Source organism: Pagrus pagrus (assembly GCF_965226575.1).
Source record: "Pagrus pagrus genome assembly, chromosome: 22".
NCBI lineage: Eukaryota > Metazoa > Chordata > Actinopteri > Spariformes > Sparidae > Pagrus > Pagrus pagrus.
This window is the reverse complement of record NC_140204.1, coordinates 13,797,011-13,822,156: the sequence shown is the minus strand read 5'-3', so window position 1 is coordinate 13,822,156 and position 25,146 is coordinate 13,797,011. Positions and strand designations below refer to the sequence as shown.

Below are 25,146 nucleotides of genomic sequence, written 5' to 3'. Positions count from 1 at the left end.
GAAAGTAATAGCTAACAGATAGTCTCTTTTATTGTCGGCCCAAATCCAACCCAAGCAGTCAGGAAGCAGTCTGAAAAAACTCAGTCCAAACAGCGACCTCTGAACAGCCTGAAATCATTCCGTTCTGTAAAAGGAAAAACTGGATGGTCAGTGGTTATGAAAACCTACAGTACAAGCGCTTGAAACTGGCCCTGCTTCAAATCCATTTTTAACCACCTTCCTTATCCTCTAGATTTCGCTTACAGGGCACAGCATTCAGTCAATAATGAAAAAAATTGCCTTCAAACAGATAGACTGCTTCAAACAGCCTGACTCTAGCATCACGTTTGGGGATTGCTGCTCCTCCTTCGACACAAATTGCTCCGCGGTAAGTTAACTCAGCTAAGTTTTCCTTTAAACTCCTGTTTATAGGTTACCAGCAGCCTGGCAGGAAGGACGGCGTGTAAGACGGCGGAGATGTAGAGAAGTGCCCACTGTAAACCATCAATCAAAGAAGAGGAGAGCTGACAAGGTTTGCACTGACCCCACACACCTCAGCAGCGTCCTCGCACCCAACTGTCATCTCAATGTCGGCACAGGTCAATTGCCACCTGGACTACATGGAATCTCTGCAGCTTCTCTCCTGAACCTATCACTTCCATCTGCCCACAGCTCCAAAACATACTTAAACAGCCTCAACACAGTTAGACCACTCTGCAGATATTTTACCATTAGGCTTATTTGGTACATTTAACACTAGAGTACAGAGTTTCCTTCCTTTATAGCTGGATATCGCAGTACTTCACTGCCAAAACCAGGGTAATGTTCCTCCTCTGCACATAAAGAACATGTCAACACTCCCATTGGAAACTGTGAGGCTGTACCCATTCAGAGCACCTCTAGGCAGCTGTGCAGAAGATGATGGATGGAGGACATGTCAGGGAGTTCAGTCCAGTGACTGTGTCAGGGAGTCATGTATTATCCCCATGATCTTGTTTATCATAAGGAAGGAAGCGTTTGCCTGTTGTTTCTCATTTCCCTACAGGGACTGTCTCTCAATGGACAGCTGCTCCTGAGCTCAAGGGTTGCCCCAAAATGACACAATTATAGCTTTAAATGGAGTTCTGTGCAACATTAATGGAAGCCCAGCAGTTTGCTCTGCTGCACTGGAATCACTCCAGTCATCAACAAATCTCTCTTTGAGCTGACTCAAATACGATCCCGACCTGGCCCAAATTGGATTAATGTGCCGAGTATGTGAGTTGACCTGGGAATGCTCAATAAATAATACTAAGAGCTAACATCTTATCTCCTGGCTTTCACCTGAGAGTTTTTCTACATTGGAAGTCCTCACACAGCTTTTCTTAACAATGTCTGATATCCTGGATGGGTATTTCAAATGGCTTTTAAGCTGTGACAGAGTTTATCTACCTGAAAATAGAATAACGAAAGCTTTGTCATTCTACAGTGTGACCCACATATAAGATGGAGTGACAAACAACACAAAGCTGGTTTGGTGAAGTTAGAATAAGACATCTTAATTTCTTATTTAGGGCAGATTCTAACAAGACTGATGTAACTGTATACTATTGTCTCTTTGAGGCTACCTGCCAACAACACTGTTGTGAATGGTATCCTTGTTTATTTAACTCCATGCAAAATAATATAAGAAGCAGTGTAGCATGTTCACATGCAATGTTTGCATCCTCACTAATATCAACCAGGGCTATACTGGTAAAATAGATACACAAAGCAAGTAAGTTCTTGCAAGTGGTGAGAGTCCCAGACCACCAATGGGCAAACACACAAAGGGTCCATGACACTGCTGGTAGCTTTACAGAACTTGTAAGGGTTGAAGCAACAAAATGCCAGGCATTAGACATAGGTATGCCACAAGTCTAGAGCAAAACTCTGAGATGTTGACAATATAGTTCATTAAAAAATTAAAATGCAACAAATTACTTAGATCTGTTTTTTGATCTATAAAAAAATAAATCATGAATTAATGTATTTTCCATCCACAGTCAACTAAAATGATGATAAAAATAAATGACTTGGCTGGCTTAATCAGGCATGCTTTTGATGGAATATGTTCAAAGACCAGACCATAGAGAGGCAAAGGCAGTTGTGAATATAACCAGATTTATTGTGATTTTTACCTTTTTTAATATTTCTTTCTGTGCCAACGTGAGGGCCATGTTGGTGTTGTTGATGTATATTGAGCAAGACAATGAGCGGATACAGGATCATAAATGTCTGCGTCTCTCCCCATTGATGACTCTCCAATTTTTCTCCCCAAATAAGGTCCCATGGGGTGGGACTTTGCCTTTCTAGTCCATGTTAGATGATGGAGTTTCTCAGAGGGACTCCGACACACTGCCTTATAAATAGTTTGAAAACCATAAGGTGAATGGTTAGTGCCCATTAGTGGCCAAATCAGCTGCTAAAGATCCCTTTTTGTGACTGGGGGGGGGGGGGCTACCACGCATGTTACCATGCACATATGATAGAGAAGCCATGTCTTTATAATTGTCTGCACCCTGTGCTGTTAAAAATGTTTCCATCCTAGGATATTGAATATTTTCCTCTCTTCAATTTGCAGCTTGCACAACGTCTCTTTAACTCTTCTCACCCTAACATCACATCTCTAAGTGCATCTTATTCCCAACACCTCGGAAAAAAATAACCTCCGACAAACATTTTTTTATCCGTGAAGAAATAAGGTGATTAATTTAATCTTTCAAAATGTGACTAAAAGGGGCATCAGTCACGGTCGATTCTATGATGAACGCTTAAAAACACACCACTGCTTTTCTACTGTAACTACATTAAAAGAACCAGGTCCAATTATTCCCTTGTGTATTGTAAATTACTGTACACTGAACTGATGGAATAGACTAATTTACAAACTTAAAGTCTATTAGAACAGTTTATTCTCCACATTAAATATCTTCTATTCATGTCCCTATATTCTGTAGTGAACACTCACATTAGAAGCATATGGAACATAATATAAGTGATAAAATGCATTGTCGTATCCCAACACAACAGGCCTTTTTCACAGCGGGTATTATGACTTGTTATGGCAGGAAAAGTGCAGATGTTACCGGTTACATTATACTATTTCTATTCTGTACACGTGTGACAGTTGAGCCAGCATGCACAATCGCAGGACCCTGAAACTCATGCAGCTAAATGGAATTCAGCCAATTTTTCTTTTTACATTTTATTTACACCTGCACTTTCCCTGCTGTGCATGTCCAAAACGTCCTTTGTGAAAAATGCTTATACTGCATAAAGTTTTGCCTCTTGTGAACTCCCAAACCAGAATTTCACTTTTTATGAGGAGGCTTCAGATTTTCAAACCAGTATGAAAGATTGTCACATGTACTATAAAACAACTCCACAAATAGCATTGAAGAACACAAAACCCTCGAACTGTGAAATCACATTAATTCGCACAATGTCACAATATAGGTATCAAAACATCCCACATCACTGACCTCAACTCACAACCAACACAAGCCACAATGAAAAAACATTACAGGAAAGAGTTAAATCACTACAGACAACAATACGCGGGACGTACAGATATTTCAAATGGTCATTAACACTGTCCCTGCCTGTAAATCGCCTCTGTACTGCATTCCAAAGCTCCTGTGCTAGTGGTGTAAAAGCCAACACTCCCCCAGTGCTACGCGTCCCAGTTAAGTAGAGTAAGCTAATGGGACCACCAGCTAAATGGCTAACTGAACACACTAGCTAATGGCAGCTACATTTAGCAGCAGCAGCTAGTTTCATTTAACTATATGCATTTGTATAGCACTTTTCCAGTCTACTCACCGCACAAAGTGCTTTACAACACTTGTCACATTCATCCATTCACACACTGATGGCAGAAGCTGCCATGCCAGGAGAGTGAGAAGGGGCTTCGAACCAGCGACCTTCCAATTGCGTGACAACCCGCTGGATCTCATGAGCTACAGCCGCCCCCTGTAGTTTCATATATTTGCAATAAATCAATAAACTTTTATTTATACTCAAGATCACTTAGGGGTGAATCAAGTCAAAACAAAACAAAGAAAAGAAAAGGCAGTCTCTTAATTGGCTTATATAAGCCATTGAAACTGTTGTTGTAAATCAGACAGTTTTCTAAACTGTAAAGAAACTAAAGCCTTCAAATACATTTAGTCAAGTAACAAAGTCAAAAAAGAAAAGAAAGACGTATAACGAAATACTTAATAAAGTACAAGTACTTTAAATGTGGAAAACCTGAATAAATGTAATTAATTACATTCCAGCACAGTGTGATTTAGGCTGCAGAGACGTTAAGCTGTAATTAAGCTGCCATTTAGAGTTATCAGCGTTCAAGCTGCCAGGTGCAGGCAATAATACATGACGACGGTGACAACCGCAGCCATTGCAGATGTTTATAACACCAACATTACGATTCTTTAAGTTGTCATAATGAGCATGTCGGCCTTCATCACCCCGCTGAAGGACAGTGTGTTTGTTAAAGCGGGATGAAGGCAGACATGCCGGTGTGAGCCGCTCCTCTCTCCGGCCATCAAGCGGCTGGACTGTGAAGTGCAGCGCCGAGCGCAGCATCCCTGCCGTCTCCGCTCTCCTCCCCTCTCTCTCCAGCCGTCGCCGGGAGCTGTGAGTGTGTATGTGTGTGTGTGTGCGTGTGTGTGTGTGTGAGAGAGAGTGAGAGTGTGCTGGTGTAATCTGACAGCACGCTGGGGCTGCGTTTCCTAAGAAAAGCTCCGCTCTCTCTCAGTTTTCCTGCCCGTCTTATTGCCGCTCTCATTGTCTTTGTCGACAGTGATAAAGAGAGCAGGTACCATCTGTCCATTCCGACTATTTATTACGAGTTGCCTTTTTTTTTGGTGTTTTTTTTGTTTGCTGCTTCTTCACAGATGTTATGTCAACACTTTTTGGGTGGTGGTGGTGGTGTTGGTGGTGGGGCGGGGGGACTCTCCCGGTTCTAATGGAATTTGTTGTGGCTGTTTGGTCTCTTCTCTCTTTCAGTTCAACCAAAGGGGGCCTGTTTTTGGAATAAGAAAAAAAGCATTGCTGTTTTCTGACTTTGAGGGAAGAAAGAAGGGACTCCTCTGGAATTTCCTCAGGAATTTATTCGGACAGCCCCGGTGAGTGGACATTTTGATACCCCAGACAGCTTCACGGTTTTTTTTGAATGCATGCATCTGTTTACCACGCTGACTTTTATTCATGTGGAGATAATAAAGAAAGAAAATGAGCGTGTACTTCATCTCCCATTCTTCTATTTTTATTTGCAGTTACCGGGGCTTTGCATTCAACCGCCTGTGCGCATAGTAAGTAGTATAGACTTTTTTTCTTTTTCCTGCCTCTTCTATCTGCTTCTTCTGTGAATTGCAGTTTTGGAAAAGCAGCTCGTCATGTGTCTGTGTGTGGAGATTAAGTGCTGGCTCGGTGTCCGCTCCAAGTTATGTGTCGTGCCGCGATGTGAGTAGGTGCCCAGGGCGCATATTTCTGCATATCTTCAAGCTGCGTTATGGAGAATGGAGCGGCGGTCTGCTGCTCGCCGTTACGCTCCAGATGGTGGCGAGATATTTAGATATTTCTTTTTTTTTTTTTTTTCCCCCCCCTCTTCTTTTTTATCGCCGTCATTTATAACACACACTGTGCTCGCAGCGCAGAGAGCCGTCCCCCTCTCCAAACGGCGCCTTCTCTTTCAAGGATGCACAAGCACGCACGCATGCCATTTCACATCCTCGGATATTGTGTGTGTCAGTTGCAGGAAAGTTTGGTTAAATGTTTGGTCCCGAAACAGAGGAGGGGGAGGGGGGGGGGCTGTCTGTCTTTGGATGGATGTGTGCGCGCGTGTGTGCGTGCGTGCCCAAGGGTTCCTGACTCAGGTGATGTAGACGGTGGGTGGGCTGTGACTCACCCAGTTTACCCGTTTTGCTGCTCTTATCTGACAGGCTTTGATGTGAGATTTGACTGGTGATTGACAGCGGATCATGCGCAGTAGCGTGTCAGCAGAGGCCCATGTCTTTTTTTTTTTTTTGTTACCCCCCTCCATCGCTGCCAGCTATATTTGGAAGTTAGAAAATTCCATGATTTATACAACGGCTTTCTCTGTGTTAAAGAGTATTTGTCAGACTACTACTGACAAGTGATTCATATATAGCCAATTACCCGTGATTTGCAGTCACACTTTGCAGCCCAGAGAGAAAGAAAAAAAAACAAAACAGTAGTGGGAAAAAGCCTCTAAAAAGGCAAGATAATGAACTGAAAAGTTTGTGCGCCTCGGTGTCTTGTAGCAAGCCAAGCCGAGGAGAAGCAATCGCAAATGAGGGCAAGGACAGCTCACAGAGCCAGAGAGATGTGTCTTGCCCGGCTAGTGTAGAGTGACAGAGGGCTAAGTGAGCATGACCATTGAGGAGAGGTAATAGCATTACGGTCTGCCAGTCATGAGGCGCTGCAAGAGATAGGCTACTGTTGCATTACAAAAAGAAAAAAAAAAGAGCTAAATGGGAAGCAGACAGGGACAGGAAGCTGTGACATGAGGGCAGGAGGAATTTCAGCCCCCGAAACTGCTCAATAATGTACTTTAGCTGGTTTTTGGTTATGGTAATCATTGTGTTTCAATATGAAGTTGTTTGGTGCTGTGCCACCAGCGTTACTGAGATGGGAGTTTCCTATTTGAACTGTGATTAAGGCTGGATTTAGTATTGCTTCAATAATGTTGCCCTGGGGTTAGAGATTTGCTGATGCTGAGCTTATTTGGCACCATTTATCTATCTATCTATCTATCTATCTATCTATCTGTTTATCTATCTATCTATGTTTCTTGCTTAAAATTGCAAAACACTCAGGAATACAGAGGCACTGTGGACATCATCCAAATATGAAAATAAACAAATCCAACAGAAACACCAATGGGAGACAAACACACATCCTCCCCCTCCTCTTTCAAAGCACTATTGCTTGCACAATAAATTGCAACATGATGAAATGTTGAAATACAGCAGTCCTCTTGGCTAGTTATCCCCATGTGCTGAGACAGTTTGGAGACGAGAAGTGGATTTGAATCATTTGCTGTCAGGCGGTGAATGTCTCGTGAAGCTTTCAAGGATTAGTCCCAGGTAAGACCGTCCCCCGCCGTCCGTTACCCAGCAGCGCTCCCATTTTATAAACTGGCAACATTCTGCAATTTTCTTTCCCGTCTTCCCTTTGAGTGATACTCCCAAAACTACTCGCCAGGGCCCGCATCAATCACTGCTGGATGGGATTTGAGCAACGGCTAGAAGTAGTAAGCAGGGAGGACAGGTCTGCTTGTTCACAGTTGGCACAAGCTACTTCACAGTGGACCCCCCCCGCCCGCCCCGAGAGCCATGGCCACGCGGTGCCAGTGAGATGGCTGAATTTTTTTTTTGCTGTAAATCTTATTCTCTTATTAATTAGGCCTGAACATAGGTTGCACTAGTGAGACTGTGTTAACAACACACCCACTTTACTGCTGCCTGCTGCACCTCCCTGGAGAGGAGCAGCAGTAAGCTGTAATTATGGTTTATAAACTTCATCCAGGTGACATAATCGGGGCATGGCTGAGATGGCGAGGGCCTGTCAAAACAGCTGCTAATAAATTTATAGCTCTTTTTTTTCTTCTTCTGGATCGCATATTTCTCAGTAAGTTCTACTGTATAGATACATGTTTGTTGGATGTCGCACACTGCATATAATTTATCCCAGCCTCTATATTGGCATACATGTAATGACTCAGAGGGAAGACGGGGGCGCACAGTGTTAGAGGAGAGCAAATATTTCCCAATTCTCCGAAAAAAAAAAAGGAGTAAGCAGGACAAATATAGAAGAGCGGCGGATATATTATCCCAGTGTTTTTACTGTGAGGAACACCTTGATTGCGGTCCAAGGCTCGGCAAGCCGAGTAGCCGGCTCCCAGGGGCCGCTCTATAATGAGGATGCGCTGTCAGATAATTAGATACACCTGACGCAGGCGTTTTCAGGAAATTTTGATTCATCCCAAAATAAAATGTCTGCGCCTGCCAACATGAAAGCAGGAGAAAAAAAAACATCCCGCTGTCACATTGCCTCTCTTCTGATGGTGGCAATGTTTTATTTATTTATCCACATCTTAATGCTCTTGGATGAGGCGGGCTTCATTTTGTGCGAGCTGATGCATTAGCTGCCAAAGTTTGCCATCTCTTTCTCATCCCATGCAGCCAAGACTCCCTTGGCGGCGTGGCACAGGATACCATCTGATTCTGGATCTAAGGGTGGTATGACAGGACCAAACAAGCATGCGCATCACATAGCCGTAGATGTAACCAGTCACGTGTCGTAGCGCAGGTGTGTGTCAGGGGTGTGTTCCTTGAATATGTTTCAACACAGAAACTAGATATTTGGAGATTCAGAATGGGATGGATGCTAAGCCATTTCATGCACATTATTGTGTAAAGCAAGAGATGAATGATTAATTAAATTCACCTCAATGCCAAACATACGCACGCAGACACACATTTATACACAGGGCCATGCACTCAAGCACACTCTTACATGTAATGTTGTTTTTCTTAGTTGATGGTTGGAAAATGAAACCCTCTCACCTGTGCTGTTTATTTATCGGGCACATGGTTCCAGTCATAAATCAGATGCTCATTAAGTTGCTAAACAACAACTTTTGCCTTCTGCCGGAGACATCGGCGCTATTAGGCCTGATGTATGTCATACAGTAGGAAGGTGAACTATTGCGGGCTTCACAGTCTCTTGTTATCCAATTAAGAAAGGTTTTTTACCTAATTTTCTTACTCACTGCTCACACATTATCAGATGATTATAAAAACTACAGGTTATCACTTTGTGTCACCTGATAGCTGAGTATCAACACTGCAACAAGCCTCGTCTGAGTACTGAGAACTGATATTCACTCTCTCAGGGTAAGAGATGAATCAACAGTAAGCCATGATGGATGTATGCAAGTTGATATCATTTGAGATTGTGTTGATATCGCAAGCTGAATCTAGTTTGCATGGCATATATTGGAATAAATGTTTTCATTTTTGTCTATTTTTGGCTGAAAGAGAAGCATTTTGCTATTATCCCTGACAGACTGGGGAGTTTTCAAAGGTGCTCATTGAACTGTGCATGTCAGAAAAGGGTTTATGACAGGATGGTTTTTTTCCACTAGCAGTTTAAAGACAGACTATGCAACTTTTGTTAAACCATGCCCCCAATTGGCAGTTACATGATTATGAGAAGAGTGTGAATGAATCTGATATTACCATTTTGGTATTGTTCCTGAAACATCATGAAAAGTAATCCTACAGGACCATCATTGAAACTGACCATTCAGAAGAAGACTTTAAAAACAGGCATGTAGGAGAAGTTATCCTTTCAAACATAGGCTTAACGTTGTGAAAGGGTGTATTTTCCCAAACCTGACCAAGTATTTTTGTTACCCTAAACCTGACCGAGTATTTTTCTTGCCTAAACCTAACCAAGTATTTCTGTTACCTTAACCTAACCAAGTATTTTTGTTGCCTAAACCTAACCAAGTATTTCTGTTACCTTAACCTAACCAAGTATTTGTGTTGCCTAAACCTAACCAAGTATTTCTGTTACCTTAACCTAACAAAGTATTTGTGTTGCCTAAACCTAACCAAGTATTTCTGTTACCTTAACCTAACCAAGTATTTTTGTTGCCTAAACCTAACCAAGTATTTCTGTTACCTAAACCTGACCAAGTATTTTTCTTTCCTAAACCTAACCCAAGTATTTCTGTTACCTAAACCTTACCAAGTATTTCTGTTACCTTAACCTATCCAAGTATTTCTGTTGCCTACAGTGTGACTGGTCAGTTTCAATGATGGTTCTGGAACAACATAAATAGTGATACTATAGTAACAACATCAACACTGATATCACATACACCTGACAAGAGCATTAAAGTCAGTGAACTGGCTCTGTATCGATATCAGGCCAAAGTAAGTGTCAGTTAACATTAGCCACCAGAGGCTGAGGTATGTGTAGGAGTAAACATTGATTTTGTAAGAGAAAGATGGTGCTCTTTCTTCATTCAAAAGCTACGTATTAGTTCTTTAAAGTGAGAAAATACAATATGGGTGCCAAGTCAACTTATCTTTTTGTTTCTCTTGTTTTCTCTATTAGAATTATATATTTAGATATCTGGATGAAAATACGGATTGCAAGAACTGCAAGAACAATCCTCTGTAGAATGGACAGCTAAGGTGCAGCCAGACCTCAGCAGCTGTATTACTGTACAGCACATGTCTGCGAGCAAATATGATGTCAGTTTGATCATATCATTTGATCTAGAACATATTGTCTCCTCGTGAAAAGTCAACAAGGTTTTCTTGGTTGGCCTTTCTTGCATCACTGGCGAAGCAGTAGGAGAATTTCACCAGTGAGAAAGTGTCAAAACATTTCACAATTGGTGGTGGTTTGGTTTAAATTGCTGTCAGTTTTATAACTGCACAGTATCCGAAGTAAAGCTGCAAGCCAAATGGGATGATATTTAACCTATACAAATGAAATCCTCTACAATTTGAATATGTTGCTGTGGCATTTGAATGAAGCCACACCATGGATGTTGGTGAAGTGGTATCTACTGCATTTTATTGGCTGTCTTTACCTTGAACCAATGACAAAGTCACCAAACACACGTCTGTGCTCTATAGAAGGACATTATTTCCCATTACGTCATTTCTCTCTCACGGTAGCAGGAGTTCTAACCCAACAATCTATGATTTGTACTTCATCTTAACAAGGAAATCTGTGGCGGATGTTTCCCGTCTCTGCTTGACTCACTGTATCTTTATTGCCTAAAGAGAACCTGCGTCTGTATTGTGCAGCTGAGTTTCAACAACGTTGCTTTCTCTCTGCTTTAACATGACAGGAACTCACCGAACTGATACAAACTGACAAAAGGCAAAGACAAGAGGAGATTCAATCAGAATCCCTGCCTGAACTATTAACTATGTACCATTGGCTGGACGCTGTATCATGAACATCTGCATATAAGAAGACAATCCTCTTCTACTGCAACACTTTCTGCTGCTTTTAAGTATTTATAAAGGTGAATTAAAAGCTATATGACCCACTCAGAGAAATATGAATATTTATTAGGTAGAAAAGTGCTGTAGTATTTATTGCAGTGCTGCTACATCGGATTGCAGTAGGCTGTACAGGCAGTCATGGTTTCCACCCTTTGCATGTTAGCACAGCTAGCTAGTAGTTTCATTTTTGATCCTATAGGTGCTAGCATAGATAACGATGACCATGTCTGCTTTTTAAAGAGCAAAATGACAGCATGATCTCACATCCTGACCTTTTCCTAAGACACATGGTGTGGCTATTTTATCTCCATAAATATCCCATGCCCTGCAAGATTTCAGAGGTTACTGGAATGTTGAGTATTGGCAATATAGTCTACGGGGATATGGAGCCAAGGAAGAAAACAGAAAGGAATAATGCAGGCAAGCTGGAGCCAGGGTACTCTGCACAGCTCGATGCTGCTGCCTCTAACCGACATGAACAAGAGAAATCAATTAGACCTACTCGGTTGCTATCCAAGGGACTTCCACCATGGGAAAGGGTAGAGCGAATCAAAGTGTTTGAAAAAAAAACACAACAAAAAAGAAAGAGCAGAGGAGGAAAGTGAACTCGAGTGGCAGTTTGTTGTATTCTTTGTCAGATCAGCCGCCTCTGACCTCAAGATAACATTCATTCTCTCGCTTTTCATCCCAGGCATGTTTATAATTCCAGACACTTTCCCATCTCTTTTTTAAACAGTGATGCAAAGCTTTCTGTCTTACCATCCTTTCAGGTCAGTAATGAGAAAAAAGAAAGGCTGGCAAAAACGTTCCTCACAAGAATATTTTGATGAAGCCTTGGCTTAGTTTTACCTGCGGATGCAGCAATCTCCGTTCCCCCAGAAGCTTTAGTTTCCCACTATTATGTTTATATTCGCACCTTAAAGCCATTCCAGCAGTCGCTTGGAGGTCACTTTGAACAAAGTTTCCTTTCCACGCCATGATGGACAGCACAGTTTTGTTTTGCTGAGAAGAAAAGAGCAAACAACTTGGACCGTGAGGGTATTTTAAGTTTTAACACTTGTCTTTCAGTAAGGGTTTAGTTTTAAAAAAACTTAGTTGGTTTTAGCGAAGCATCCCACAAGATTAAAAAAAAAGGATTTCTTCATATCGAATATGAAACAGTCCAACTATAGTGGTAGGATCAGGGAGGCTAGTATCCACAGCATATCATTTATTAATAGTATTTCCCATCCAGCTAAAGTACAGTCTCACTGTCATTGAAAATATATGCAGTGGCAAAGTAAATGTAGAGATTCTCTGAATCCTACATCCAAACTCGACTACACAGACAATTAAAATCCATATGTGGATTTCCCAAAGATAATGAGAAAATTATTGTGCATAACTGACAGAGATGACTGAAAGAGATGAGGCGATTAATGCTTTATGCATATTTCATTGAATGGATCCAAGCTCTCTACTGTAAATACTAGGGTTAAGAGTGCGCAGCATGGATTTCAAGACCCAGAGGCCCCATTGTCTTTGATCAGGCTGAAAGAGGACATTTTTGATCAAGCCCCGCCTCGGACATTTAAATCAAAACCCCTGACAGGCTCTAAGGCTGGGCGATAGGGTGTAATTTCCACACATATGACACCCCTGGAAGTGTGCTAAAGTCTATTATATTGTACATTTCGATATCCCCCCCATCCTCCCCCTTCCCTTGATGAATATCTCGCAGTCGGTGATAGGGGAGTTATTCTACAGAGTGGAAATTCAATTTGACAAAGAAGACCTGTCTCGTGGAGTCTTTTAAAGGGTTATGATCGCATAAAATGTGCAGTATAACAGACCCGGAGAGATTAATGAACAGGAAGAAACATAAAATGACAGAACAGAGATGCGGAAATAAAACAAAAAGTCAAACACAAAAAAAGAGCACATCATGTGGTGATAGTATGAAGAAAATTTGAACAGCACAAGCTTAGGAAGTTGTCTTCCATGTGTAATCCTATGTGTGCAGTGAGCTCAGTCCCCTGACAGAGCACACATGTAAACACAATTCCCACTCAGCCCTGCTGTAGGTTTGGCTGTGGGTGCTCGGCAGATCCCTCGGCATCATGAGAGAATAACAATGAGGGTTTTGGGAGGGATCAGTTCCCCAGCACAGAGCCATACTGGGTAGGGTTTATGTAAGACCTGGCTTCCTTAGCTCTCTGCCAGTTAAAGATGACAAACAAATGGTACCGAGGAGTGCCGACTTGCCAAAGGAGCGGGGGCTGCATCTCTTCATGCTTCCCTCCCTTCACATGCAAACACCCTTCCCTCTGTCAATGCGCAAGCCCAGTTATGTGTCGTGGCTTGTGATACCGGGTCTCATGTGTATCCGTGCAAGTCGACGTGTGTTTTCACACCATTTGTTGGCGCCGCAGCTCCGTCGCCCACTTTGAAGCCAACCCCCTTCCCTCATCCTCCTCTTCCTCCCTTTGTTTTCCCCTTCAATGTGTTCCAATGAAAGAAGGCTGGGATCTGTCAAAACCTATCCTCTCTTCTGTCAGGCTTGTCAACTTTTTTTTTTGTTTTTTAGGTGGGCTGCTGAGGAAATTCACTCATCCCTGACACCACAGTGGTTCTAAAAAAAAATATCAAAACAGTCAGAGGCTGAAGCGTTGTCTTTTCTGATGAGACAATTTATGGGTTGTCATCACGTTTTTCCGGTTTTCACATCATGATGTGGTGTTCATAATGATGTGAATCACGTCATAGCTATACCGAAGCTGGTCGAGGTTCTCACATGTAATTAATTATTAAGGCTTTATGAATAGAGCTGGATTTACTTAACCCAATTTGGATGTCCCTGCTTATTCCCCATTTCTAATTCCCTAATTCCCACAAAAATCGAGCTTGCAATAAAAGCTAAAACAAGTACTTCCGGAAAAATCATGCAGAGACAGGCCTGTGAAATAGTAGTCAGAGAATGCAGAGCTTCTTGGTTATTAACCTGGACTGGAGGTCTTCACAGATCTGGAAAGATCTTGAAATGTTAAATGTGGAATCGAACCTGTCTTTTAAAAAAATCTGGAACTTGCAACCGTTGTTTGCACAGATCTTTAACAGCTACATGTTAACATTGATTCAGTTGTCAAAACAAAACACCTTGTCCTGCCTGTTGTAACATTCGTAGTCCTGAGGCATGTAATCCACCATGCCAAGAAAGTTGGTGAAGTACATCCATGCTGATTGAAACAGCACGGCTAACCCACTCGCTATTTCAGTTCCCTTAAGCGAAAAGAAACTATAACGGGGGCTCTTGGTTACAAATTGGTTAACTCCAGGTGAACCGAGGTGCTCTTGAAGTCAAACTGATCAACGTAGAAAGAGGAGGCACATGGGCTTGCTTCAGGCGCACTCGCACCGAGCCATGGATGTTGAAAAGCCTTTTTTAGTTTAAAATAAAAAAAATAACAAAAGGAAAACACTTACACAGTTTTGACCAAAACTTGGTCTTCTTTAGATCGTAAACTGGACCAGAGGACCAGTCACGCCTTCAAGAACACCGTGCCCATGTGCCTCCGTTTTCTACCTTAAAAGTTCTGTTGCTGTCACTGTGATTTATAACAAACACGACCAGCTTTGCAGTTTTGTCTGTTCGTCATGAACTATAAAATAACGATTGCTCATCCGTTGCCACGGCTGCTGACGCTAGCATTGCTATTTTATTATCATCCAACCTTTGTCTGACTCTAAGAAACGTGGATTTTAGGTCGGACCCTGAGGCCAAGGGTTTCGGATAGGGTTAGGGTGTTTAGGACACACGAAGACCTCCAACAAGTGCAAACCCAGACTCACTGCAACATAATTGTAAGAAGCTACTCATAATATGAGGCATCCCATCCCTTGTTGCTAGGTGTATATTTAGAAAAAGAAAGCGTCTCTGCATTTCACAAACAGAATGCGTTCAAGTCTGCTGTTTTAATCCGCTACATCTGGCCTTTATTGTTTTAAGAAAATCAAGAGTGGCAGATACTTTAATACACTTTTTTCTACTGGTTCAGTACCCAGATGATCATTTTGGGAAAATTCTAGATGACAGAAAAGACAAAAAAAGAAGTGACACAAAGAAAAGGGCAGTTTCTCAATCATTCTCCTCCCCTGACACTATGAGGAAGACATATTGTACACAACGTCTTCTGACATCCAAAGTCTCCCTGTATGCCTGCATAGCACAGAAATACACCATAGATAACATTAGGATCCATTGAGTTGGGAGTAAGGGGAAAATCAATGTAAGGTGAAAATTAAATTTGGCTCAAAGAGCCTTTAGGCAAAGTGCAATTTGAAAACACATCTTTTATTTTCCCCTGGGCGTCTGATGGGGTTGGGCAGGAGATGGACGGTGGATCTAACCATCATGGAAAAAGGCAGAGGTATGCTACGAGGGAAAGGGAAACACCTCATCTCGCTCCTAATGTGCCTCCCCTTTGATTGCCTAATTCGGTTAGGGCCGTGCGTCCGTTATCGGATCATATCAAAGGTCAGAGGCGTCCTGTAGACAAATCAATCTCGCCGTCTGAGGAGGCGCAGAGGAAGCATGGATTGAGGGAGAGCCGATCCATCTAGTGGGGCCCAGAATGAAGGTGGGTGAGGAGAATGAGAGGTGGGGGCAAGAAAAGTAATGGCATCTGCTGCTCGGAGAGAAGTGGGCGAGGAAGGCGAGATTGAACTGTTGACTTGGGGAATGCGATATGCTCAGAGAGGAAAAGAGTTTACATTATTGCTTGCAAGATAAGAGCAATTTCTTTTGAGAAGACCTGGCACGTTATGGCCTACCCTGACTTCCAGATAGGCGAGTTGCTGATATGTCCGGACTGAGGCAAGTGATTTTGAGCGCAGGACTCAAAATGGTTGCAAGATTCTTATTTTTCAATAATTCAAGTTTGATATCCTCATTCCAAAAAAAGAAAAAACCCATCTGTCTGGTGGTCACCACTGCCTGACACCATTAGCTCCATGCTCTAATAGGTGTGAAGATAATCCAGTGGCTGCACATCCCCTCATGCATGGCTTCTCACACTCAGTTTCATTCATATAGTTCAGGCAAGTTCGCAGCGGTTCGTGCATTGAGCTGTCTTATCTAGCCTTGATACTTCTGCACACGGCGATGCAATTAACAGATATTCGACAACAATTTTGAGAATGAATAAATAAATCATCATCAGAGATGCCAAGTGACTGCTTGTTTCAGCTTCCCGAATGTGAATATTTACAGCTTTTTTGTGTTTGTATTTTTGGGTTTTGGACTATTGGCTAGAAAACAGCAACTTGCAACTTGAAGGTGCCACATGAGTTTTTTGGTAAACAATGTTTCTGTTTACATTTACTCACCAAAACACATTATGTGTCTCTTGGAGGCCTTACAAAGGTGTCGGATGCGCGAAATCCTCCGGTAACATTTGCAAACGCCAACTTTTTGAACATTTGAAAACCGGCATTGTTTTCAACCATGTTTACTTGCGAGCAGTCATCGTTGGCGCTGCCTTGGCTAGCACTGTGCCGCGTCTCTTCACCTGTAGATCAGTGGAATGGTGTGAAACCGTTGGCAGTGGTGTGTTGTGCATCACACGCGTGTTTGCATGAGATGAATCAGAATGGGGAAGCGGCCATTAACACATAGCTGGCAGGCACAAATGCAACAGGGTACATTTATTTATACTGATATGGCTACGCAAAAAGAGTTGTCTCACATTGACACACATATATTTAATGGGGTTGCACCTTATAGACTGTAATAAATTGCACCATAAGAATTGCAATCCCGTCCTCATTTAATTTTTAAGGTTTAAAAACAATTTCAAGTAATCACTTAGAGCTCTGGAAGAATAGTGATTGGCATATGCCGCTTTTTCTGATATTGAAGACTAATGATTAATCAAAAAAACTGTCAGAGTAATTGGCAATGAAAATGATAATTAGCTGGAGCCCCGGCGCTGCCTTTTGGGAGGTCCATTAGAGGCTGTTCATGAGAATCACTGCTGAAGTGAAACCCCTATTTATCATTCCTCTCATTCTTCGTCACACTGAATATTTTTTAATACTCCAGCCCTCTTAGTATGCCCATTAACAAATAGTCATAATTAAACCAACGATGCATAAACACAGTAGTGGTGGGCAGCAGTCCTGGGCAGAGTTTATAGGTGAGTATAAATCATCCACAGTTTAATGCCAACAAGATGTTTAATTTGGTACCCCTGAGTGCGTAATTAGTTCAATTAGCCTCGGTCCTGCACAGAGAAGCACATACAGAATGGACCCAGGTCGCCCTCTGGTCCCCCTGCATTAAAAGGCAACGGTGTATTTCCTCCTGTAAGATTAAAACTCACTGTGTAATAACTCACCGGAGCCTTCCCTCCAGACACCCTTGCAACGGTTCAGTGTGAGATAATGTTTGCTCAAGCAACTCTCAATGAGATTCAGCGCTCCGGTGACACCATTACTCTAAGCTCATTGCCTAGTCATGTTGGGTGGGTCTACCCTGCCTCAGAAAAGTCAAAATGAACAGGCACCAGAAGAGAGAGCACCTCTCGAGACAGATTACACGTCTGTGGACAAGCGAATAGGCTTGCACTTCACCTCTGCCTGAGACAAGCGGGTTATTATCTTTTGGTGTTCCCTTTTTTTTTTTTCCTCCTTTCACGCTCTTGCCAGTCATGTAATGCATCCAGGACAAGATGCTCGCCCGGCAGCCTGAGCAGGTGGACGACAAGGCAGCTTACACATTTTCACTAATTGCAGGCAGTCACTGAAACGTATCTGAAATGAAGATGATGGCACAAGCCTGCAGAGGAAGTCAGAGCAGCCTAGGCCCGAGCCAAAGTGTTTTAAATGGATTACACCAGTGTGTCATTGCGATTACACGCTCCTCGCAGGGACCGCGACAAGATGAATTGTATTTTTTAGCTTTACAGCAGATCTTTTTTCTTTCTTTTCTCCTCCAAGTTGAATGCATTTTTTTCCCCGCTACTATGTAGCGTGGTCTGAATGTGGGATTGTTTTTTTGCCTTTGAACTACCTCACAAACAGTTCATCTGCTGCTTTTCCTTAAGGGGATGCTTTCTGTTTATCTAAAAGTGGAGTGGCTGACTGAGAAAGCGTTTTCATGCTTCGTAAAAGATATTTTAGACTTATTTTGGCTTGCTCTGCACAGCTGAAACACTAGAAGTCATCCTCATTTTGTATAGTGCTTCATAGCATTTCAAAACAAACTCTTGGTAGTGAACCTCAAAGGGCCTAAGAAAGCGATACATATAAACAGCTGTTTTATTTTGAAACCTCTATATACCATTAAGTCCAATCATTCACACCATGTTTAACAATAACATCCTACCTTTTCCTTCTCTTGTCGGTATATCACTGCAGCCATGTCATTTACATTTACAGGAATGGCAAAAATTCCCTCTTTAGTCACATATACAACAAACTACATGTCGTAAAGCTCACTGATAAATAAATGATTTACTGACAGTGCTTTAGGAGTGTCCTCCAATCCCAGCTTCATCTCTACAGAGGATCAGTAGATAAGACAAAGTGCGAGCAGGCTGAAAGGGTTATGAAAGCTTCTGAATAACAGAGATAGAGTGTTTGTGTGAGAGAAATAGTGAAGAAAGGGCAGGGGGTTAAACACTCCGCCATGACCCAGAAGCACATATGTTCATAGCCTTCCCGGTAACTTTGACTTGCACCGCCTTCCTACTTCCGTGACGAACACTCTCTACTGAGACTCGTCGAAACACACTGTTTTCAGTCAGTGTGATGTGGGGGTGTATTACATCTGGTCTTGTACTGGTGGAAATAACCCACAGACCCAGGCAGAAACTGTGAGAATTGCAATTGCAAGTCTGCGTGAAGCTATCGGAGACGTGTAACAGAGGTGTGAAGTTGTACGCTGCAAAGTAGTCTGGAAATGGCCGAGTCAATGGGGATGGAGTCTGCTTCGAAATAATCAAAATAAATATATTTTCTCTTTTCTCCATAATTTTATTTAGTCATGAGGCATTTTGAAATTTTAAACAGGTGAATTAAAAATTTAAGCGCAAATCTGAAGTAGACTCCAGAAGAACTTTCTCTATGGGAAAAGAGCAAAGATCAAGATCTGTTTTTATCTAAAAAGGCACAATATGTAACATTTCCGCCTAAAAACAGCTAGCTAGCCTCCTTATCGTTTAATATTGTTTGTATGACTTGGGGATGGATGGAGTACGATTATTCATTTTCACCGGCAACTCCGTATTTTGTGTATTGATTGTGAGACACCTAGTACCCGAAATTACACACCATGCATTTAAACTAGTTTCATGGTATCATGTGACACTGTTGCGTTCATTCGCGCTAGCGTAGTTGGGTGACAAGCTAGCAAGGAACTTCAGATTTATTGGCATGTTACGGTAATGCAAGGCAGTTGATAGTAGTAGGCAGTATGATATTTCCCTTCCATGAGCCCTATCCAAAATGCTTCCTCTCAATACTTCCAGTTCAACGTAGCTTGCGAGTTTACCCTTTATTTTGCATCGTCAAAGATCACAGTAGCCTAGTTTGGACAACAGGACGTCCGATACTGGAGTACAAGAAATGGACCGTCTGCATGATGCTGTACACAAGGGAGCCTTTGAGTTGTTCCACGTTTGAAGGCCGGTTTCGATTGTGAATAATAAGTGGCGATGGGAAAATGAATATATCAAAGTGGTTGCACTTCTTCATGCTGTAAAGATGCCTTGCAAGGATACGATTTAATTAATCCATGATAAGATACCAACTGGCGTATCCTGTAATTGATTGCTATTGGCTAAGTAACAATCTTCCACCTGGCTATCCACTGGTGTATTCCACCCTGTGCTTCACACAGATGTGCCTATGCTGCCTTCAGCACTGGAACGATCCCTCAGTCTCTCCGCGTCATGTGCCTGCAGGAATTAATGCTCTTACTGGGTTTTAGATCAGTGAGCACACTTACTCCTCAAGCTAATCATAGCAATAGCGTCTTTGAAATTTGATCAGCCTTAACAATGACCATTGTGCACTTCTATTGAGTGCCATACAAATTAGCCTCTGTGCTGGTGGCCAGTGGGACAATGAATTCTGCTGGCTTTATCACATCTCGCCTCAGCCTACTATTAATCTTGTGGACTGTATGGGATGAATTAATGCACCGAGGGATTTGTAAGGCTATGGATATGGATTATATTGTCTAACGGTATATTTGAATTGGTCCCTGAATGTGATTCCTGTGGACTGAGATTAAATTCAGCTGATAAGAGTCGGCTGTAACAAACCACATTATTATTGCCCTTGTCAGTCTGTTGTGCATGGCAAAATGAAGCAGTGCTCCCATAATCCTGTTCATCTACAAGAGGTCCGCATCTCTAAATGAATTTCATAAGTACAGTTGGTGGGGATTGGCTGGAAAGTGATTGCCATTTTGCTTAATATGTCCTATGGCAGACTGTCACGTTCCAGTTCATTTTTAATCTTGGTTTCTTTCCTAATTCTACCTCCTTCGCTTCTGAATGAACTACTGAATCATGTATGAACCATTCACCACTGTTTAACCATTAACTGTCCAAACTGAAGAGATAGGAGGGCCATGAACAATCATGGAGAGCAACTTCTCCCTCCACCAATCAAACAGACTACCCACAGGGATGTCTAGACTGTGGCTGCTCTCTGTCCTCCCTCTCCGTTTTTCTACTGCATTACATCAGATTACTGTATCATAGCGCAATTTCTCTTAATGCTCCCTGCACTGTAAAATCATCACTACAGTCTTTTATCTAATCCCGACCTAAAGTGATTTCTTTCCCGCTCGTAATTGAAAATTATGTTCTTAAATGACTCGTTAAGCGTTGCACATTTTCTCCCACACACTGAAAGCATTTTCCTCCTTTTTTTTTGACAGTCACATTAAGAGAAGTTAATGTGTCGTGTGCATTCTAAGCATCTACACTCAGTGGAGGCAATTTCAAAACGGTCACAGGCCGGAAAATGTGCACCCCTGGCTGCGCCTAGCAAACAACGCTCACACCTCCACAACAATTTGGTTTCGGCTTTTTCTGGTTTATTTCTGTTTGCCTCTTTCACCCACGGTGGCACAGCGAGGACAACTGCTTGTAGCTATTCGTGCTCTCTGGCAGGCCAGTGGGCGCTACCAGCTATGATGATTTCCAAGCCAGGGAAGATGAGAAAATAAATTAGCATTCGGCTCCAGGCTGTGCCACAATCATGGTGGAGCATCTCCAAAGAGAAACACAAGCACCCACATTTAAAATTGCATATTAATAAAGTGTAGTAATGATTCACCCGTGACTGTTCCCCTTCCCTCTCGGGCCACCTCTGCTCCCTCAAAGGCAACCCCGTTCGCTCAAACGCATGGGAAACGGGTGGTATCATGGCATATGAGGGGGAAGACACATTCAACATTAAGCTTGCTACTCGCCTCAATGAGCCAATGAATTTTTTATAAACTGTCCCCAGAGGTTCATAAACATTGAGCGAGAGAGCAGGAAAGACTGAGTGAGCGACAAAGACAGAGATTGAAAGGTGGGGGTCCCTCTCGGGGTCCTCACTCGATGATTTTCTTGCATCATGCATGCATGGACACCTGCTGGGGCTCAACTTACAGGGAGGTGGTAGCACTTGCCTCACAGCAGCTGTAAACAAGGCTGCGTCACTCAGTGTTTTTCAGCGCTTAGAGCTGACCCCGGCTTCCATTTGCCCTACTTTATGATTACCATAAACGCCTGGATTGCCTACATAAAATGTGGAGTGGAGACGAGGGCCTCCGCTTCCATTAGTGGCCGCTTTTTACTGGAAGGGCCAAGTGTGTCCCCAGGGTAAGGCCAAAACTCTCACTGTCCTCTACAGTCTGTCAAATAGACTGTAATCAAGGACTGGACTAAGTGGATAGCTGCGCTGATGGTGAGGTTCATAAAATGATTATTCATAGACAATACACAGAGTGTGTGTTAGGCGAGGTAATCGTGGGGCAGGAGTGTTTCCGCACAAAAGAGATCTTTGAAAAATGAAAGCTCAATCAGTGAAAGCGAGTTGTCTTTTGCCAAATTCTTGAATACCCTGCAGCCGATCAGAAGCAGCAGAATGCTCTTAGTGAACTGATTTTTAGAGATTGGTGGTGGTTTGCCTATAGATAAGAAAAAAGGGCAAAAAACAAAACAAAAAAAGGATGTTTTTATTCATTTTTATGTAACATTCCCTATGGTTAACCTTCAAAGACAAACTTAAATCAAAAATAATATTGACAAATACCCCAAAGATGCATGAGAATCTTTAAAATCATGAGACCTAGTCAAAGTAATAACATTAAAGCATGGAAGCTGTCTGCTATATGCACATAGTCCATTGTCACCCATGCCTCATAGACATTTAAGGTCATTTAATCACTTGGGAGTACGAGTCCAACTCTGTTTTAATATCAGCAATTGTGCAGGCGGTGCAATCGGGTCGCAGGGTCTTGCTGAGACAGTACATATAATAAAATTGCCTTGTCTTATTCAGGGATTTGATTTCCAATTTGATCTCATCCTGTTTGTGTAGAGAAAGCAACTTTTCTATATGACTAACTATAAATATGGAAATCCAAAACAATAATTCAAAGGTTGCGCTGCATACAAATTTGCAAGTGGCTAAAAAAAAAAAATGCATTCAAACAAGCCAGTACAGCAAACCGTCATGATTAGCATCGACTGTGTAGGGAGATGCATTTGCCTTCTCTTTAAGTGAAGAGATTAAAATGTGAAAGCAACTCCCATAGGAACTCAGGGGAAAGCAGCACAATAATATATGCACGGGGGGGAGAAAAAATCTATTATGAGCATGATGACAAGAGATCAATGTTGCCTCTTATTCCCAGTGACAGCCTGAAACTAATATACTCATTAGCGTTAATGCCACCGTGATATAAATTGAATGGGCTTTATTTTTAATAGTCCTGCTTCTGTCTGTATTGGTTAAAGAGTGGTATTCTCTGAGCCCGGTCCGGCATGTGGCCTTGGGCATCAGCGGCTAGCAGTGGGGTGAAATTGGATAGTTATTGTGAAAATTGTGCAGGGAATTGTGCTATATCGTGCACCTTAAAAACACCTCTACTTTGCTCTGCTGTGTTCTCACTTAGAATTACAGTAGCTCGATGGTCGTGTATAGGGAGAGCATCCTGACAAGCCAGAGGAACATCTCATTCATTGCGCTTTTCACCTGTTTGTATTCACCGTGCTGTCTGTGTTAATACAGATTTAGCAGTTGAGGTTCAGTTTGTTGCCAAATCTGAAGATTAATTACATTTGTCTTTTTCTTTCTTTCTTTGCCTTTTTTTTTATCTCAACAATTTAGTCCTTGAGCTGCTTTTTTTCCAATGACAATGACAATAACATTGTATTTTTCAGTAATGATAAACGTATGATAACAAAGCATTGCGCTAAGTATTGGCTTTATTTCTTTATTAAACAGTCCAGTTTGAAAAGCCCAGTTAATGTATCTACCCTAGCAATTATCAAGCTTAAAACACCTGTCCTGTTAGGAAAGCTCAGCAGCTGTCAGCTATATACGGCTATGTATGTGTGTGCGTGTGTGTGTGTGTGTGTGTGTGTGTGTGTAACATCTACTTTGATTTGATGCTCTTGCATCTAGTTCAACCAAACCAAATCCTTTTTGTGCGACATCATTAACGTGCTTGTCTTTTGATTACACAGCAGGTCCAGGTGCTATAATGTCAAAGTATAAAAATGCTCAACCCACGTAGAGTGCACACAGTGCCCGTATTCAGAAACTGTGGCTTGGCTGCAAAAACACCAGCATAGCTGATGCAGAAACATGGTGGACGGTGCCAGCACAGGCCTGTGAGAGCTGACCAATCGGAGCAGACTGGCCTTAAAGAGACAGAGCGTTCAGACAGAGGTGAACAGTGGTGCTGCAGCAATCGAAAATATTGAAATATAATGTGTTTTTTGAATATCAAAGCATGTTTCCACTTTCTAGCCGACACCGAAACTAAAAGTATGAAAATAAATTAAACATCATATGGGACCTTTAAAAGTAGGTATTTTCTTCCGTTAACACATCTGTTGCTTTTAAGGAAGACTTAATTAACCCTATCATGTGTCATCACATAAGCATTTGTTCATGTAAATCACATAAAACACAACATGTGGTCCGAAGGAGTGTTGGGAGGGGAAAAAAGACTGCTGGAAGGGGAAACAGCTAAGCTGCCGAGGCTGGGAAGTTTTTCACAGCTGCTGCCGGCTAACAGAGACAACAAAGCCAGGAGCTGGGATTAAACAGTGTGTGCCGTGTACCAGAGCTGACTTCTAATGAGTGAATGCAATTTCCTGCATCTCTGAAATATGCATTTGTAATATAATGGTCAGTACATTGCATCATTAGCGACGAACCGTCACAATGGCGGCCAGTTCTGAACATAACCAGCAACTGATATGATTTACTGTACACTTCAGTGGCAACATTTCTAATGAGCTCCCTTCATTTATACTTGCTCAGCTGGAAGTTTTGTGACTATCTATTATTTTAATAGACAGTTAATGATAATTAGGCTTATAATTAGAAATGAGGCACAGATAAGAGGAACGGGCCGGGTTTTTAGCAGAAGTATGAAAAGTCAAAAATAAAGTGGTTGAAGAAGTACTCAGATCCTTTTACTTGAAGCAACATTATACAACTTTTTAACCCTGATATAACAGCTACAAAATTACTTTGATGGTACAGTGTCTTGTAATAAGGTGAAGCGCCCCCGTATCACTTGTTTCTGCACTATGTAACTTCAGTGAGAGGGTAGGATCACAGCGTTACATACATGTTTACTTCAAGATACAAGTTTTTAAAACATAACATTGTTATGATGTAATGAGTTTTGTTTGTAGTTAGCACCTACATTACATCTGACAAATGGTGCTGCACTCTGAAACTGTGGGGGGCGCCAAATTGCACAAAAGTTAAAGTAGCAATAATTTAGCGTAGAAATACCAGGTTACCAGTCCTCAATTCATAATTTTAGGTAAAAGAACAAATTCCTAAAAGCAAAATC

The 25,146-nt window shown here is 42.0% G+C and overlaps 1 protein-coding gene across 7 annotated transcripts in view; it reads left to right on the top strand.

Annotated features, from left to right (window-relative positions):
• The first annotated feature begins 4,713 nt into the window (after positions 1-4,713).
• The window catches only part of LOC311251930 (receptor-type tyrosine-protein phosphatase delta), a 366,189-nt gene continuing 345,756 nt past the window's right edge, over positions 4,714-25,146 (top strand). For 6 of the 7 annotated variants that reach the window (XM_084344614.1, XM_084344611.1, XM_084344613.1 and 3 more), the window contains exons 1-3: positions 4,714-4,819; positions 5,011-5,129; positions 5,280-5,315. The gene's annotated coding sequence lies outside the window, so the exon portion shown is untranslated. The remainder of the gene's footprint in view (positions 4,820-5,010; positions 5,130-5,279; positions 5,316-25,146) is intronic. The other variant, XM_084344615.1, reaches the window with a different exon arrangement.